Here is a 16,149-nt window from a genome sequence, read left to right on the forward strand (position 1 = left end):
GAGGGGGATGGTTGGCTTCCCCTGATTAAAGTAATAAGGTCTTCAGTCATTCTTATTTGTTTTTTAGGCATAGAGGCCTGACCATGCAGTTTGGGCGACAGTTTTCTAGGCATGGTTCAAGTCTTAGTCCTTGAAGAAGAAGATGGTGCTGGTTTAATATGCAAGTCAGTAGGCCTGAATACACCCTCAGAAGCCGGTGCCTCCACAGCGGCTCCAGACCCATCCAAGGTAGAGACATCCGCAGGTTCCACAGTTGAAGCATCTCATGGCATACTGGACTCCAAATGGGTCTCAGTAGAGCACTGAGAATCTGAAGTAGTGGGTATCAGGGGCTGCAAAAGCACCTCACTGAGTACCAGCAAACTGGCGACTCTCTTAGGAGAAGCGTCGTTGGCAGCTTTGGACCTAGGCTGCCTGTCTCTGTCTTTATCTTTGCGTTTTTTCGGAATATCGGTAGTCGGATGGCTTACCGAAGACATATCAGGATAATTGAACCGTGCACCAAAATATACCGATGGATAGTTAGTGGTTTAAATAAGGCACAAACCCGACAGCGAGGTACGTCGTGGTCAGGACCTAGGCAAGGAATTCAGTACGAATGAAAATCTTTATGAGGTATTTGCTTTCCACAAGAAATGCAATTATTTACTTTTACTAGCATTGGTTTAGAGCAAGAAAAAATTTCCCCAACAGGGTACTTAGCTTTTAGTTGGAAGACTTCAGTTCTGAAACATGAAAATGAAAATTTCAGGAGTCGGCCGACCGGCGCTTGCGAACTGCTTCTGCTTCAGGCACCACATGGCAAGAAAGACTGATGTAATGGTGTTGGATGCATGTTTTATACCCCTGACATCATGGAAGAAGAGACAGCAACTGACGCAGGACCCAAGACTTTGTTAATCAGGCTGACTGAGGGCTACTGCAAGCACATAACCCAAATGTAATGACTGCAACAGTGAAACACTAAGAACATCCAGGACTGCAACAGTGAATACACTCGAACATCTACATTGATGTAAGTGCACACAACTGTACTATGTTCTTTGTGTTTCACTGTTGCAGTCCTAACATATGGGTTGATTCCCAAAGCCCAGGAAAAGACAAAAGGGGGATGAAGGTTCACAGATTAAGGGTTGGTAAGACGGCCCTGCAAAACTGCAGAGGCAAAACCAGCCCTGAATTTAGAAAACAAGGGTGGATTGTAATGCTTTGTGAAAGTATGAACAGAAGACCAAGTAGCTGCTTCTAGAATGTCCTGAGTAGGTACACCTCTCAGAAAAGCTGCAGAGGTAGAGGCTGTTCTAGCAGAGTGGGTCCTAATACCCTGAGGGGGAACCTTCCCATGCTGCAGGTAACAAAAGTGAACACAGTGAGCAATCCATTTCGAGATGGTTTATTTTGAAATAGCTTTACCCTGAGCTCCAGGAGCAAAACTAACCAACAACTGTTGAGATTTTTGAAAGGATTTAGTCCTAAGTAAAATCTCAGTTGTCTATGCACATCAAGAGAGTGCAGAATCCTTTCCCCTTTATTCTGGGGATTGCTGAGAAATGTAGGCAGGTGAATAGACTGGTTAAGGGTTAAACTGGAAACTACCTTAGGCATAAAGGAGGGATTAGTTCTCAGAGAAATCTGATCTGAATGAAAAATAATGAAAGGTTCTACTGCCATTAAGGCTTGCAGCTCCGAAACCCTTCTGGCTGAAGTAATAACCAAAAAAAAAGCAGTCTTCCAGGAGAGAAACCTCAAATCTGCAAAGGCAGCTGGCTCAAAGGGAGGCAGAGTAAGCTTTTCCAGGACAAAATTAAGATCCCAAGCAGGAATAGGAGCTCTTCTGGGAGGTCTAAGATTGCTAGCTCCCCTCAGGAACTGCTTCATCAAGGGGTGAGAAAAAATGGGATGCTCAAAACAACAATGAGCAGAAATTGCTGAAGCGTGAATTTTGATTAAAGAAAAGGAAAGTCCACCATTAAGCAATCCTGCTAGGTAAACAAGAATGACAGAAAGAAAATGATGAGAAGAGTCTTCTCTCCTTTAGCCTGCATCCAAGAGCAAAATCTCTTCCATTTATCTGCACAGGATTTTCTGGTGCTAGGCCTCCTGTTGGGAAATATTTAAAGTATTAGCCAGGCAGTTAAATACAGAGTTTGAAGATGAGGATGAAGGAACTTTCCCCCTTCCTGAACCAACAGATATAGTACCAGGGGAAGATGCCAAATTTGAGCCTGGGAAAGGCTGTGAAGAAGGGGATACCAATGCTGGCTGGGCCAATCTGGTGCTATCTGAACAGCCTTTGATTTTTCGTCCCTTATCTTTAGCAGTACTCTGGGAAGAAGAGAGAGAGGAGGGAATGCATAAACTGAGAGTTGTGTCCATGGGAAGGACAACGCATCCGCCCTCCAAGCTTTGTTGCAAAACTCCCTGGTGCAGAAGGTTGGAAGGAGGAGAAAATATCCACTTGTGGGGTTCCCCAATGCTGAGTGATGCGATGGAAAATTACCTTGTTCAGTTGCCACTCATGAGGATCCAGAATATGTCTGCTCAAATAATCTGCCAGGGAGTTTAGCCTCCCTGGAAGATACTGGGCTATTAGATGTATGCCCATAGATGCTGCAATGGACCATAGTCTCATGCTTTGTCTGCACATGGGTAAAGAGCAAGTCCCCCCTGCTTGCTGATGTACCACATGACTGTGGTATTGTCTGTCCTGATCAGCAGAGTCCCAGGGTAGAGCAGGTCCTTGAAAGCCAGCAAAAGCCTGCTGCATTGCCATCAATTCTTTTAAGTTTATGTGCAGATGAATCTGCATGGTGCTCCAAGTCCCCTGTATGCTCCTGCTTTCCAGATGAGCTCCCCCATGCAACATCTGATGCGTCTGTGGTGAGAGTCTGGCTGGCAGGTGGTGGGCGGAAAGGCAGACCCTTGTTCTGAGAACAGGCTGTCACCCACCAGAGGAACTCTATTTGCAGACAGGGAATTAGGGGAAAAATCCAGTCTAAGTCCTGCGTGTGTTGATACCAAAGATTCTTGAGGTACCATTAAAGTTCTCATATGCAGCCTTGCATATGGGATCATCAAAATACAAGAAGCCATGAACCCCAGTGCTAGCAGGAATTGCCTTGCAGAGAGCTGGGTCATGCTTGCCAAGTTCATGAAGTGAGCCGAGAGAGCTTCTTGCTTCTGTTGAGGGAGGAATACCATCTGGGTGGCTGTATTCAGAGTCGCTCCCAGGAAAACAATCTCCCTTGTAGGAACCACCTTTGACTTTTTTCGTTTCGAGTGTAACCCAAAGAGGTGAGAATGTTCTTCACGAAGTCCAAATCCTTTTCTAGTTGTTCTGGGGAGTTTGCTTGAATGAGACAGTCATCCAGGTAAGGCTAAATCTGAATGTTTCTCTGCCTGAAAAAAGAAATGGCTGGAGCCAGGCACTTTATAAAAACTCTGTGAGCAGTAGATAAGCCAAAGGGCAGTGTAAAGAATGGAAAGTGTTGCTCTCCAGCTCTGAAGTTGAGGAACTGCCTGCAGCTTATTGGGATGTGCAGATAAGCCTCCTTGAGATCCAAAGTTACCAGCCATGAACCCTTGCCCAGCATTGGTAGTAAGTGTTGAAGGGTGAGCATCTTGAATTTGGGAATCACCAGAAAAGAGTTTAGAATAGACGTATCCAGAATTGGGTGCCAGGTACCCCCTTTCTTGGGTACCAGAAAAAGTCTTGAAAAAAAACCTAGGCCTGCCTGATTTTCAGGAACTGGCTCTATAGCCCCCAAAGTCAGAAGAGAAGAAATTTGAATTTCTACCTCTGCCCTGAGAGTTCTGGGTATGTCTGGGTACCCCTGCAGAACAGGGAAGGTGTGAAAATAAAACTTGTAACCTTGGTTTACTATATTGAGCACCCATTTGCCATGTGATGGTAGACCATACCTCTGCGAACCTGGCTAACCTTGCCCCAAAGGAAACCCAGGGTCCACAGCGGTAGGCACAAGAAGGCTGGAGTCATTGAGAATGCTTGCTTTGGGAAGATGGCTTATAACTCCCTGATTTAGCAGAAGAAGAATGCCATTGTTTAGCTCTTTGAGGGGGCAGAAGCCTGCCCTCTGGAAGATCTGAAACCCCTAAGGCCTAGAGCAACCCTGCTTGCCAGGATCAGGGAAAGACCAAATTTTGTAAGGATAATGCCTACTGAACCATGGTGGCTGAACCTGAAGGAAATCTTTTACAGCTTGCATAGATTTCACCTTATCCTCCAACTTCTTCAGCACCTCCTCAGCCTTGTTATCAAAAAGATTATCTTTGGAACATCCAGCAATTTAGATTTAACAGGATCAGAAAGAGGCTTCTCCCTGAGCCAAGCATGCCTTCTAATAATGGAACCAGTGGCTGCTGCTCTAAAAAAAGCCTCCAAAGTGTCAAAAAGTACAGTTTTGTACCTACCATAAATGTAGATGTTCGAGTGCTAATACAGCTGCAGTCATAACAGATGGGTTTTCCTGCAGTCAGGCGGGTCCTCGGTCGGCCGAATTCCAAAGTCTAGGTCTGGCGTCATTTGTCGTCGCTTCTTCCCTGATGTCAGTGCGACAGGGGTATAAAAGAACCAGCCAACGCCATTTTCTTCAGTTTTTCTTGCCCCAGATGTCAGGTGCCCCCAGAAGGAAGGCAGTACATATATTTATGCAATAATGCAATACAGTATAATCAAAAAACATTAGTTGCAAGCAAATACACCATAAAAGAATACCCCAATCAGGTTGTATGAGAAAGTGTTAGCCATTAGGCCTCTTCCAGAGGGGAAGGAGGGAGGGAAACCTGGACTGCAGCTGTATTAGCACTCGAACATCTACATTTATGGTAGGTACAAAACTGTACTATGTTCATCGTGCATACAGCTGCAGTCATAACAGATGGGTAGAATACCAAAGCTAAAAAAGGGGTGGTAGGCACTAGGTGGAACTAGGAGGAGCCAGGATGCCCTGCAAAACTGCAGTGGCAAAACCTGCTCTAGATTTGGACTATAAAGGTAGGTGATAGTGCTTGGAGAAAGTATGCATGGAACTCCAAGTGGCAGCCAAAATATCTTTGGTAGGAACCCCCCTGAGGAAAGCTGCAGAGGTAGCTGTGGCCCTTATGGAGTGAGACATGATGCCTGCAGGCACAGTTTTACCATGAAGAGAGTAACAAAAGCGTATGCAGTGCGCTATCCATTTTGAGATTGTCTGTTTGGAAATAGGCTTCCCTTGAGCCCCTGTAGCATAGGACACAAAGAGTTGCTCTGATTTTCTGAAAGGCTTTGTTCTGTCCAAATAATAACATAGTTGTCTGTGAATGTCCAAGGAATGTAGTAGTCTCTCCTCTTTGTTTTGAGGATTGGGGTAAAAGGTAGGCAAGTGGATAGCCTGATTCAAGGCTACCCTGGATGCTACCTTTGGCATAAAGGAAGGATTGGTTCGTAAGGAAACTCTGTCCTGATGGAAAATGATGAAAGGCTACACAGCCATGAGGGCTTGTAGTTCCGAAACCCTGCGAGCTGAGGTGATAGCCAGCAGGAAGGCTGTTTTCCAGGACAAATGTTGCAGTGCTGTTGAGGCAGCTGGCTCAAAAGGAGGCAAAGTCAGTTTCTCTAGAATGAAATTGAGATCCCAAGCAGGTACTGGTTGTTTCCTTGGGGGCTTTATATTCTTAGCCCCTCTGAGGAACTGCCTTAAGAGTGGGTGAGAGACTAAAGGAGGATCAGTGTTGTATTCTGCAGAAATGGCTGAGGCATGGATTTTGATGGAAGAGAATGAAAGTCCACTGCTTAGCATCTCAGCTAGGTACTGTAATATTTGAGGTAAATTCAGTATTCCAGGGTTCTAGCCCTTTTTCTCATTCCAAGCACAAAACCGTTTCCATTTGGCGGAGCAAGCTTTTCTAGTAGAAGGTCTTCTGGCCTCCAAAATAACATCCTGTACCTCCTTGGAGAGAAGGGTCTGTTGTGATTTTAAGGAATCTTCCATGCGGCTAGACTGAGTGTTTTCAGCTGACTGTGAAGGGTTTTGAAGTTGTGCTGATTCAGTAGAAGAGGCATTAGAGGCAGGATCCATGGTGGGGAATGCGTTAGGCTCCTCAGGAGTGGGTATCAGTGTTGCCTTGGCCAGTCTGGAGCGATGAGAATCATCTTTGGTCTGTCTGCTCTGGTTTTTAATAGAACTTTGGGCAGCAGAGGAAGAGGTGGAAAGGCATATACTGTCATTGTTGTCCAACTGAAAGAGAGTGCGTCCACTTTCCAGGCCTGTGGATGAAAGGTCCTTGAGCAGAATTTTGTCAATTGGTGATTTTTGTGGGAAGCAAAGAGATCTATGTCTGGCTCTCCCCATGCTTGAATTATCTTTGAAAAAACTTGAGGGTGCAACTTCCATTCGTGTGGATCTGTCATATTTCTGCTTAGGTTGTCTGCCAGCATGTTTTGCTTGCCTGGCAGGAACTGTGCTTGAAGCTCGATTTGCAATTCCAGAGCCCTTTTCCAAAGAGACATGGCTAGCCTGCATAGGGGGTATGAGTGGGTTCCTCCCTGTTTGTTTATGTACCACATTACTGTGGTGTTGTCTGTCCTTATCAATAGCTGGCCTGGATGCAGCAGGTCTCTGAAAGCTATAATAGCATTTATTACTGCTAGCATTTCCTTTTGATTGATGTGTAGGTGCTTTTCCGTTTGGGACCATCTGCCCTGAATGCATCGATCTGTCATGTGCGTCCCCCAGGCGTAATCCGAGGCGTCTGTTGTGATAGTTTGACTTGCTTGAGGCTTGCAGAATGGGAGACCTGTGTTTGTTTGGCATGCTTGAGCCCACCACAGAAATTCCTTTTGAAGACATGGAATTAGTGGTATTATTGTTTCCAAGCTGTGGCTGTGCTGAGACCATAGGTTTTTCAGGTACCATTGAAGTTTCCTCATATGCAGCTTTGCACATGGGATTAGTAGGATGCAAGATGCCATGAATCCCAGAGCCTGCAGGATTTTCCTTGCAGTCAGCCTGGTGAAAGTTGCCAGTTTTCTGAAGTATTGAGTTAGATGCCCTTGTTTCTCTGGCGTGAGGTAGGCCATCTGGGTGTTTGTATCCAAGTTGGCACCCAGGAAAATTATTGTCTGAGAGGGAATTAGCCTTGATTTCTTTTTGTTGACTGTGTATCCCAGAGAATTCAACAACCTTATTATAAAAGCCAGATTTTTCAGAAGTATGTGCTTGCTGTCCGCTTGGATCAGGCAGTCGTCCAAATATGGGTATATTTGTATCCCTTGCAGTCTGCAGTAGGCAATTACTGATGCCAGGCATTTCGTGAACACTCTGGGTGCAGTAGATAAGCCAAAGTGCAATGCAGAGAATTGATAATGTGTTGAACCTGCAAGAAATCTGAGGTATCTTCTGCAATCTTGTCTGATTGGGACATGCAGGTATACCTCTCCTTGAGGTCCAATGTTACCAGCCAAGACTCCTTGCCCAGCATGGGAAGAAGCTGCTGTAATGTGAGCATCTTGAATTCTGGCATGAGTAAAAATGTGTTTAGGATGGATAGGTCCAAAATAGGTCTCCAATCTTTGCCCTTCCTTGGTACCAGGAATAGTCTGGAATAAAAACCTTGACACTGTTCTTGTGCAGGTACCTCTTGAATAGCTTTCATGTCCATGAGATCTGAAATTTGTTTTTGTGCCTCTGCCCTTTGATTGTGTGGCAGGTTTGGCATGCCTCTCATTTTTGGAAGGGTGTGAAAGTGGAATCTGTAGCCTCTGTCTATAATGTCCAGGATCCATTTGTCTTTTGTGACAATATGCCAAGTTTTCGAAAATAATGCCAGTTTTCCGCCTAAAGGTGCTGCCATTTGAGCCTTGCTTGGCATGCAAAGGGGAAAGTCATTTGTTCTGCTTTCTGAATGGCTGTGAACTGTCCTCACTACCTCTTTGGGTAGGTGCTTGCCATTGTCTGCCTCTAAACTATCCTTGAAATTGCCCTCTACCCCTCGGGCGCCTGTATCTACCTCTTTGTGGTCTGTCCATGGCTGGAAAGGACCAATTTTTTGAAGGCCAATTTCTACTGAAATGTGGAGGTTGTACCTGTAGGAAATCTTTCACTGTTTGCATTGATTTTGCCTTTTCCTCCATTTTCTTTAATACCTCCTCAGCTTTAACACCAAACAATACATCTTTTTGCAGAGGTGCATATCCAGTAATTTTGTTTTGACATGATCTGCTAAGGATTGCTCTTTGAGCCAAGCATGTCTACGTATGACTGATCCTGTAACAGCAGCTCTACATGAGGCCTCTAAAGCATCAAAACCACATTGCACGGTGTGTTTACCTACTTGTTCTGCACTATGTATCAAATCCTGCAACTCCTTTAAATCTGGTTGTTCAGGTTGTGACATTTTGCTTCTCAACTGTGATAACAGAAACTGTTGGTACTTTAACATATGGAACTGGCAGTTTAACGCCCTCATGGATAAGGTGGCCGAGGTGTATACCCCACCCCCACCTTTCTAAAGCTCTGGAATCCCTCTCTGAAGGTAAAGGATTTTTAGCAGTGGAGGCCTTATTTCCCTTGGGGCCCTGTGAGATAGTTTCTGGGTCAGCCGCATGGCTTTTGTATAGGAATTGGTGTGAGTCAATAACCTGGTAATACCTGTCAGGCTTGACTGGGGCTGGAGGTAGAGAGTCTGGGTTAAGGCAGGACTCCGAATACACATCATCAAGGATATCTAAGACAGGGGGTATAGCCAGAGGCCTGTGCTGAGGGAGCAAGAGAAAATCCCTAAGCCTTTTCTTGGAGTCTGAGTACTCTTGATCTTCCCAGTGGAAGTGTTCCCTCAAGGTATGCAAGGTTTCCCCAAAAGAGTAATCCTCAGGGGGGGACAGAGGGAATGGACTCCTCTGCATCAGAATCTTCAAAAGGGGAGTATGAATGTTCCTGGTCATCAGAATGTTCTGAAATAATGGAAGCCTGGTCCGAGGAGGGGGTATTCTTCCTCCACTCTGGGCATTTTTTCCGGGGGGGGGGGGTTGAGAACCCCTGATAAGAGAAATTAAGTCTTCAGCCATTTTGAGCATCTGCTTTTTAGGCATGGGGCCTTGAGAAGGGCCCTGTGGGGTTTGTTTTTTAGAATGCATGGCTGTCTTAGACTTAGTGAAAGCCTTGATGGAAAAAAAAGAGGAAAGCCTGAAGACACCTTGAGAGGAGGCAGACCTGTCTAAACTCTGAGTTTCACCGCCAAGAGTGGCTTCGGTATCTGTAGTCGGGGTGTGGGCCGAAGAGCCTGCGACCTCGGGTACAGAAGATACCGCCAATGAAGTGTCGTCGGTAGTCAGGGGCTGCGTAGGCACCTCGCTGAGAACCGGACCACCTGTAATCAGCTTTGGCGTGGTGTCGGTAGAGGCCGCGGACCTAGTGTGCCGGTCCTTATCTTTGCATCTTTTAGTCAAAACTGGAGTCGGAGTATCTGACAACATTATGTAGTTAAAATTTTTGCCAAAAAAGTGCTGGGCGAAATCCGCCTGACGCTTAATGGTGCGTTTGCTGAATGTAGCACAAAAACGGCAGGCCGAGACGTCGTGGTCTGGGCCTAAGCAAGGAATGCAGAGGGAATGAAAATCCTTATGCGGTATTTGCTTCCCACATGAAATACAATTATTAACTTTGTCTGACATCGGTCAGAAGCAAGAAATGTTTCCCCAACGGGGTACTTAGCTTTCAAGAAGACTTCGGTTGCAGATATTCGTAATCTCAGGAGCTGGCCGACCGGCACTTGCGAACTGCTTCTGCTTCGGGCACCGCGCGGCAAGAAAGACTGGAGAAAATGGCGTCGGCTGGTTCTTTTATACCCCTGTCACACTGATGTCAGGGAAGAAGTGACGACAACAGACGCCGGACCTAGACTTTGGAATTCGTCCGACCGAGGACCCGCCTGACGACAGGAAAACCCATCTGTTATGACTGCAGCTATATGCACGATGAACATCCACAATGAAGTGAATGCTTATTAACTAAAGTGGCAGAATTCAGTAAGTCTTGTAAATCTTTGTCCTCAGTCATGGAAGGAATATCCCCGAGTTTAGCCTTAATAGCCTCCAAAGTATGCTGCTGATACTTAAGCATGTGAAAAAGGCAATTCACAGATCTAATGGCAAGAGTTGCAGAAGTATATACTTTTTTACCCCATGTGTCCAAGGCCCTAGACTCCTTATCAGAAGGCACAGGGTTTTTAGCAATAGTAGCCTTAACACCCTTGGGGCCTTGAGAAATAATTTTAGGATCGGCAGTAGGGATTTTAAAAAGGAATTGATGAGAATCAGGAACCCTATAATACCTATCAGGTTTTCTGGGGGCAGGAGGAACAGAATTAGGAGTTAAAGAATTTTCCATGAAAACATCATCCACAACTTCCAAACTGGAGGTATAGCCAGAGGCTTATACTGTGGCAAATCCAAAAATTCCCCGATTCTTTTCTTAGACTGGGGAAAATCCTGACATTCCCATTTGAAGTGCTCCCTAAGAGTATTCAAAGCATCCCCAAAGGAAAAATCTTCTGGAGGGGAGGCAGAAGGGATAGAGTCCTCAGCATTAGAATCCTCAAAGCCAAAAAAGAGTTGAGAATTTCCTTCTTCACCAGCAGAAATACTGGAAACCTCAGAATCTGAGAAAGACAAAACATCTGGAGACAATTCCCTAGCCCTCTTGGAATGGGGGGGGGGGGCCTTATCAGGGAAAGAAGATCCCCAGCCATCTTTACCAACTGGAACTGAGGCACAGGAGGGGAGTCCGATGCCTGCTTGTGAGTAGGTTTGCGGCTGGAAGGTTTACTAGCAATCCAGAGGGACTCAGGAGGCCTTGCAACTGCAGAAGTCTGAACTAAGATAGTCGGTCTGGTTCTGGTCTCATACTGAAAAGAGGCATCAGAAGCCAGTGCCTGCATAGCGGCTCTGGACCCATCTGAGGTGGCGGCAGGTTGAGGGTCTGAAAACAAAATAGCAGCCTGTGGCATGGAGGACTCCACAAAGGTCTCGGCAGAGGCCTGTGGCTGACAATCTGCATACTGCAGGGGCTGTGAAAGCACCTCACTGACTACCACTGTGCTGAGGACCATTTTCACTGGTGCGTCATCAGCAGATATAACCCTAGGCCTGTCACGGTCCTTGTCTTTGCATTTCCTAGGAATATCCCAAGTCCGGAGACCAAAAGACGCCATATTGACAAACTTAGTCCAGACTTCGAAATGCTTGTACAAAATCTTAGCTCTATGGCGTATGGTACACGGGTTAAAGGAAGCACAGAGATCGCAGTTAGGGAAGTCATGCTCAAGGCCCAAACAAGTTATACAATAGGAATGAAAATCACGGTGCGGAATCTGTTTTCCACAGGCAAGACAGTTATTGACTTTATCTGACATTCGTTAAAGCAAGAAAAGAGGATCCCCAACGGGGTACTTATCTGAAAGAGTCTTCAACTTGGTAGTCAGAAAGCAAAAAGAAGGTAAACGGCCAACCGGCACTAGTGCAAATTGCATCTGCTTTGGGCTCCGTGGCAAGAACGTTCTGACATCAGTTTTACAACCGCCCTGCAGCCGACATCATACACCAAGGACTCTTGTATTCAGACCGACTGAGGACTACCGGGAGCCGGATGACCCATATGTTAGGACTTCAACAGTGAAACACAAAGAACATCCAATGTTGTAGAGGTCAGAAAGGAGCCAGGAGTAACGGTTTTGGAGTGTACACTTGTATTTTTAGGAGGACCCACAGAATAAGAGGCAGTAGAGGGTAAGCATCAAGAAATCTCCCAGGCTTTGGACTTTCTCCTGAGGAAGGAAGGTCTGCATTATTCTTGTGTTTAGAATGCAAAGTAGAAAGACTAAGTCATGAGTGGGAGTGAAATAACACTTCTTGAAACTGATGGTGAATCCCAGGTTAGTTAAGAGCCATACTGTCTGTTGATAGGGCCTAGATCAACAGGTCATCTAGGCAGAGAAAAATATGAATTCCCTGAATGTGACAGAAAGCTACTACTGGTGCTAGCACTTTGTGAAAACTCATGAAGCAACAGAAAGACCAGAGGGCAAAGCAGTAAACTGAAAATGAGGAGAGTCAAAGAAGAACCTAAGGAATCTCCAGCAAGATGGACAGATGGTGATGTGAAGCTAGGCATCCTTGAGGTCTAGGGACACTAGAAATGCCCAAGACAGATAAAGGGCATGAAGGTGTGTAGAGAAAGCATTTTGAAGGTAGGTACTTTCAAGAAGGTGTTTAGCAGACAGAGGTCCAGGATGGGCCTCCACTGCCCTTATTCGGTAGAACAAGGAAGATGCTTGAATAAAACCTCTCTCTATGAAGGATGGAGATGGTACTTCTATGGTGCCTTATGGCAGCAATCATGAATAATGGGGTCAATCAAGAGAAGCTGGTTGGGCAAAGGATTGGGAATCCCTTTCAAGGAAGGAACACTTTCCCAAGACATGGCATGACCTTATTTGAAGATGGTCAGGGCCTACCTGTCCACTCTTACTGCCTCCCAAAACTGAAGTGAAAGGGAAAGATTACTTGATTTGGGGGGGGGGGTGAGTAGAAGGTGGAGTTGGGGGAAGAGGTGGATAGTCACAAGTTTTTTTCCCCACAAAGAGAGGCTTCCATGAAGGGGAGTCCCTCTGTGGATCATCAGAAAATCTCTTCCTAAGGACTTTTCTATGTTTGTGAGACAGCCTAGCATCCTTCTTAATGAAAGAGATTGAGTTGGATGGTTAGTTCCTATGGTATCTAGGAAATGTCAAGACAGGAATCTATCTGCAGTCTTTCATGGTCTTGCCTTGCTCTGGCAGAGTTTGGAAAGATTGGCAGCTTGTGATCCAAACAAAAGGTCATTCTCCAAGGGTGAATTCAAAGGTTTGCATTTTAAGTCTTCAGGAATGGGATGACCCTGCAGCCATACATTCCTTCTGATCACTGAGCCAGTGGAAGGTGCCCTGGACATAGTGTCCACTGCATAACTGAATTTGATGCTGTGTCTGCCTATCTGTGTAGCTCAGGACAGAAGGGTCTGCATTTGCTATTTAGCATCTGCTGTCTGAGGTTTTGATAAGACCTTAAGCAGAGATTACAACACAGAAAGCAGGTATTTACTCATTTATATTAGGCAGTTAACAGCTCAGAAAGCTAACATGGAAAAAGTATAAACTTTCTTACCCATCCTACCCATGGTCCTGCTGTCTTTGTCTGAGATGGACGGCATTAGCAGCAGGTAACAATTTGGACGGCTTATCTGAGGAAAGAGACTGCTCCAGGGTCATCTATGCTTTTATTCAGGATTCAAGTTAATTAGGAACCTTATAAAACCTGCCCGGTCTTTTAGGAGCAGGTGGCTGAGAGTCAGGTGCTAATGAAGAATGGAAAGCATCAAGATAAGCTTTAAGGACAGGAGGGCCTGGTGAAGGAGCCAGAGTACCCATTTACAGAAGGATGTAGCAGTTCTTTTATACCTCTGAAATTTGACTTGAATGCGACTATAAGTGTCTCATAATATTCTGAATGGTTTCTTCCAGAGGAGAGTCAGACAAGGAGTTCTCTTCATCTGAGGAGACTTAAGGAAAGTGGGGTTGTGAAGAATAATCCAGAGAATGATTAGAATATAGCCCAGGATCCTCTTCAGTGGAAGAAGAATCCAAGGCTTGCTTTTGTGGTGTGGCTCGAGATAGTTGGGTCACAAAAGGAGGTGGCTTCAGGGCCATGACAACTTTAAATGAGCCCTGGGAGAAGTCCATCCATTACATTTTCTTGGAAAGAATAGATGACATCAGGTGCTTGTTTTTTTCTTTCCTTTTTGGAGTGAAGTCCACCTGCACAAGCCTTGGAGGATCACAACCTTGTCTCATTTCAATAAACAAACCAGGAACCTCCTCCCGTACAAGGATCTGAGGGATTCCGTATGGGCCCTCCTAGATAATAAGAAGCAGTTTGTAAAAGGCATCCAGAGTCTGCAAGGCCTCAAGGATCATACCTACCTCCATCAGAGTCTCAGCAACAGGCTCCTGAAAGCTAATTGGATGTACTGTGGGTTCAATCACCTCAGCGGGTACATCTGACTCAGACGTTGGACTGGAACTCATCAAAGTGTCTCTTTAATGTCTTCTTAAGGGGAAGGATAATGTTGGGGTCATGAGAGTCCACCAGCTTAAACTGAGCTACACATTTCAAAATCTGGGTTTCAAAAAGGGTATTAAGCGAAGAAAGTCTCGATCAGAGGGTGCTGGGTATGAATGACAGATAAATGGAAGAGGATTTGTAGTGTTCTGGGCCTAGGTAAAAAGGTACTTAATGTGCAAGTTATTGTACAGACTCTGCCTACTGCACTCACACCTAACCCTCCTAACTGAAATCCAACAATTTTAAACCACAACTCTAAGTAGTAAGAAGAGGAAGGTTTGCCAATGGGGTACTTGCCTGACAATGATTAACAAAGCCAATGATACCAACGACCAAACATAGATCAATCAAATGGGTGCATGACCTGCACTCAGGCTGATGGCGAGATAGTCTGAAGATCTCAAGCATACATCCATCCTTTAGAACCCGATACACATGAGCTGAGGTCATATATCGGACGTATGCCTTTGAGAAGTTAAAAGTGTTGGTACCCCGGGCCAGACATCAGTGACAAAAACCCCATCTGTGTTGAATACTGCATCACGGATTTCATTTAGGACACCTAAAAAATCCATGTATGTAGAATCTCTGCATCTAAACTGCAATCTGCATCCTATGTAATCTTTATAATCAAAAATATCTGTGCTCACTTTACAAACATGTCACTAAGCAATACAGCATACCAATTCACCACTATTTACATAATTTCAATGTATTCTCATTTGCTAATGTTTATATCACTTTGTACACTTTGTTGTATATACATGTGTGAGTGACAAATGTAACTATGTGGGAAGCAATAAATGTTTATTACCCATGTTAAGCCATGGGACCAAAATGGGTCCTCTTGGATCAGTTCCACAACTTCGTTAAACAAAATAAATAAATAAAACACAGTAAAATCTGTTGGTTGCCCAAATAAAAATAGTCAGTCACATGGGCATTCAGTAATTTGCCTCTCATATTTTCACTGTAAGATTCAGGTATAAAGCCTTATAAGCCCTACTTAGGACAACCCTAGACTTGGTAGCTCTTGAAAGTAAAAGTAGCATAAGTGCATTTCAATAAATGACTGGCTATCTTAACTAACATTTTCTATCAGTAATACTGCCACTATGAATAAATTGAGGATGTTCCCGAATATGGTCTGCAGTGGAACTTTTAGAAGATTATGTGTGGCAACATAAATAACTAATCTTACGGCTAATGTATCGGATATAAAACCCCTTTTCATTTAATAATCTACTAAACTTAAATCCTAATCAACAGCAATCTGTCCACAGGCATGGCATTTCTACTCTGATCAGATGTTAACAATAACAACTCTGGCAGAATCAGGGTAGGCTGTGTTGTATAATCCCCATTCATCGAAGTGCGTTTCATACATCCTGTCAGCTTTGTTACAAGCAGTAGTCCGTCATCAGGAGTCTTGGTTTTAGATTATCCTCATCAATGTAACAGAGTGGAGGAAATGAGAACCTTTCATCTGGAAATCTCATCAGTTCTCTCGCTCGCTGTCTTTTCAGATCAAGATAATTTTCCCATAGGCTTGATATAAAATTTTCTTTAAAAAGTCAAGGTATCCATAAGAAAGGTCTGAGTATATATCCATAAGAATGACAGAAGATATCTGCCTTTCAGATAATTCAAGTTATACACAAAAGATTCTAGTTTTATTAGACAGCATGAGGAATGGGAGGAAGAATGCTCCCTTTCAGCATCATGACATGAAGGTAAATTAATCTGCTTCATATAAAAACCATAATCATATCATTTTTCAGATTAAAGTACTCTTTCCTCAATTCAACTTTACATGTGCCTTCAAATATATTTTACTCACAGCCCAACAATGATCCAGTGAAGGTGCTGACATATGAACTTCCTGTTTTATGGCTGCTTTTTATAAAAAAGTACAGTTGTGTACACTTACCATAAATATAGATGTTCGAGTGTATTCACTGTTGCAGTCATTACATTTATGTTATCTGCTTGCA

At 44.5% G+C, this 16,149-nt stretch overlaps 1 protein-coding gene across 1 annotated transcript in view; it reads right to left on the reverse strand.

The window, feature by feature from the left end:
* DOCK1 (dedicator of cytokinesis 1) overlaps positions 1-16,149 on the reverse strand; it is a gene marked incomplete in the record, with an annotated part of 4,741,214 nt that overhangs the window by 4,054,672 nt on the left and 670,393 nt on the right.

Source organism: Protopterus annectens, chromosome 14.part0 (assembly GCF_019279795.1).
Source record: "Protopterus annectens isolate FY-2018-M chromosome 14.part0, PAN1.0, whole genome shotgun sequence".
NCBI classification, from domain to species: Eukaryota; Metazoa; Chordata; order Ceratodontiformes; family Protopteridae; genus Protopterus; species Protopterus annectens.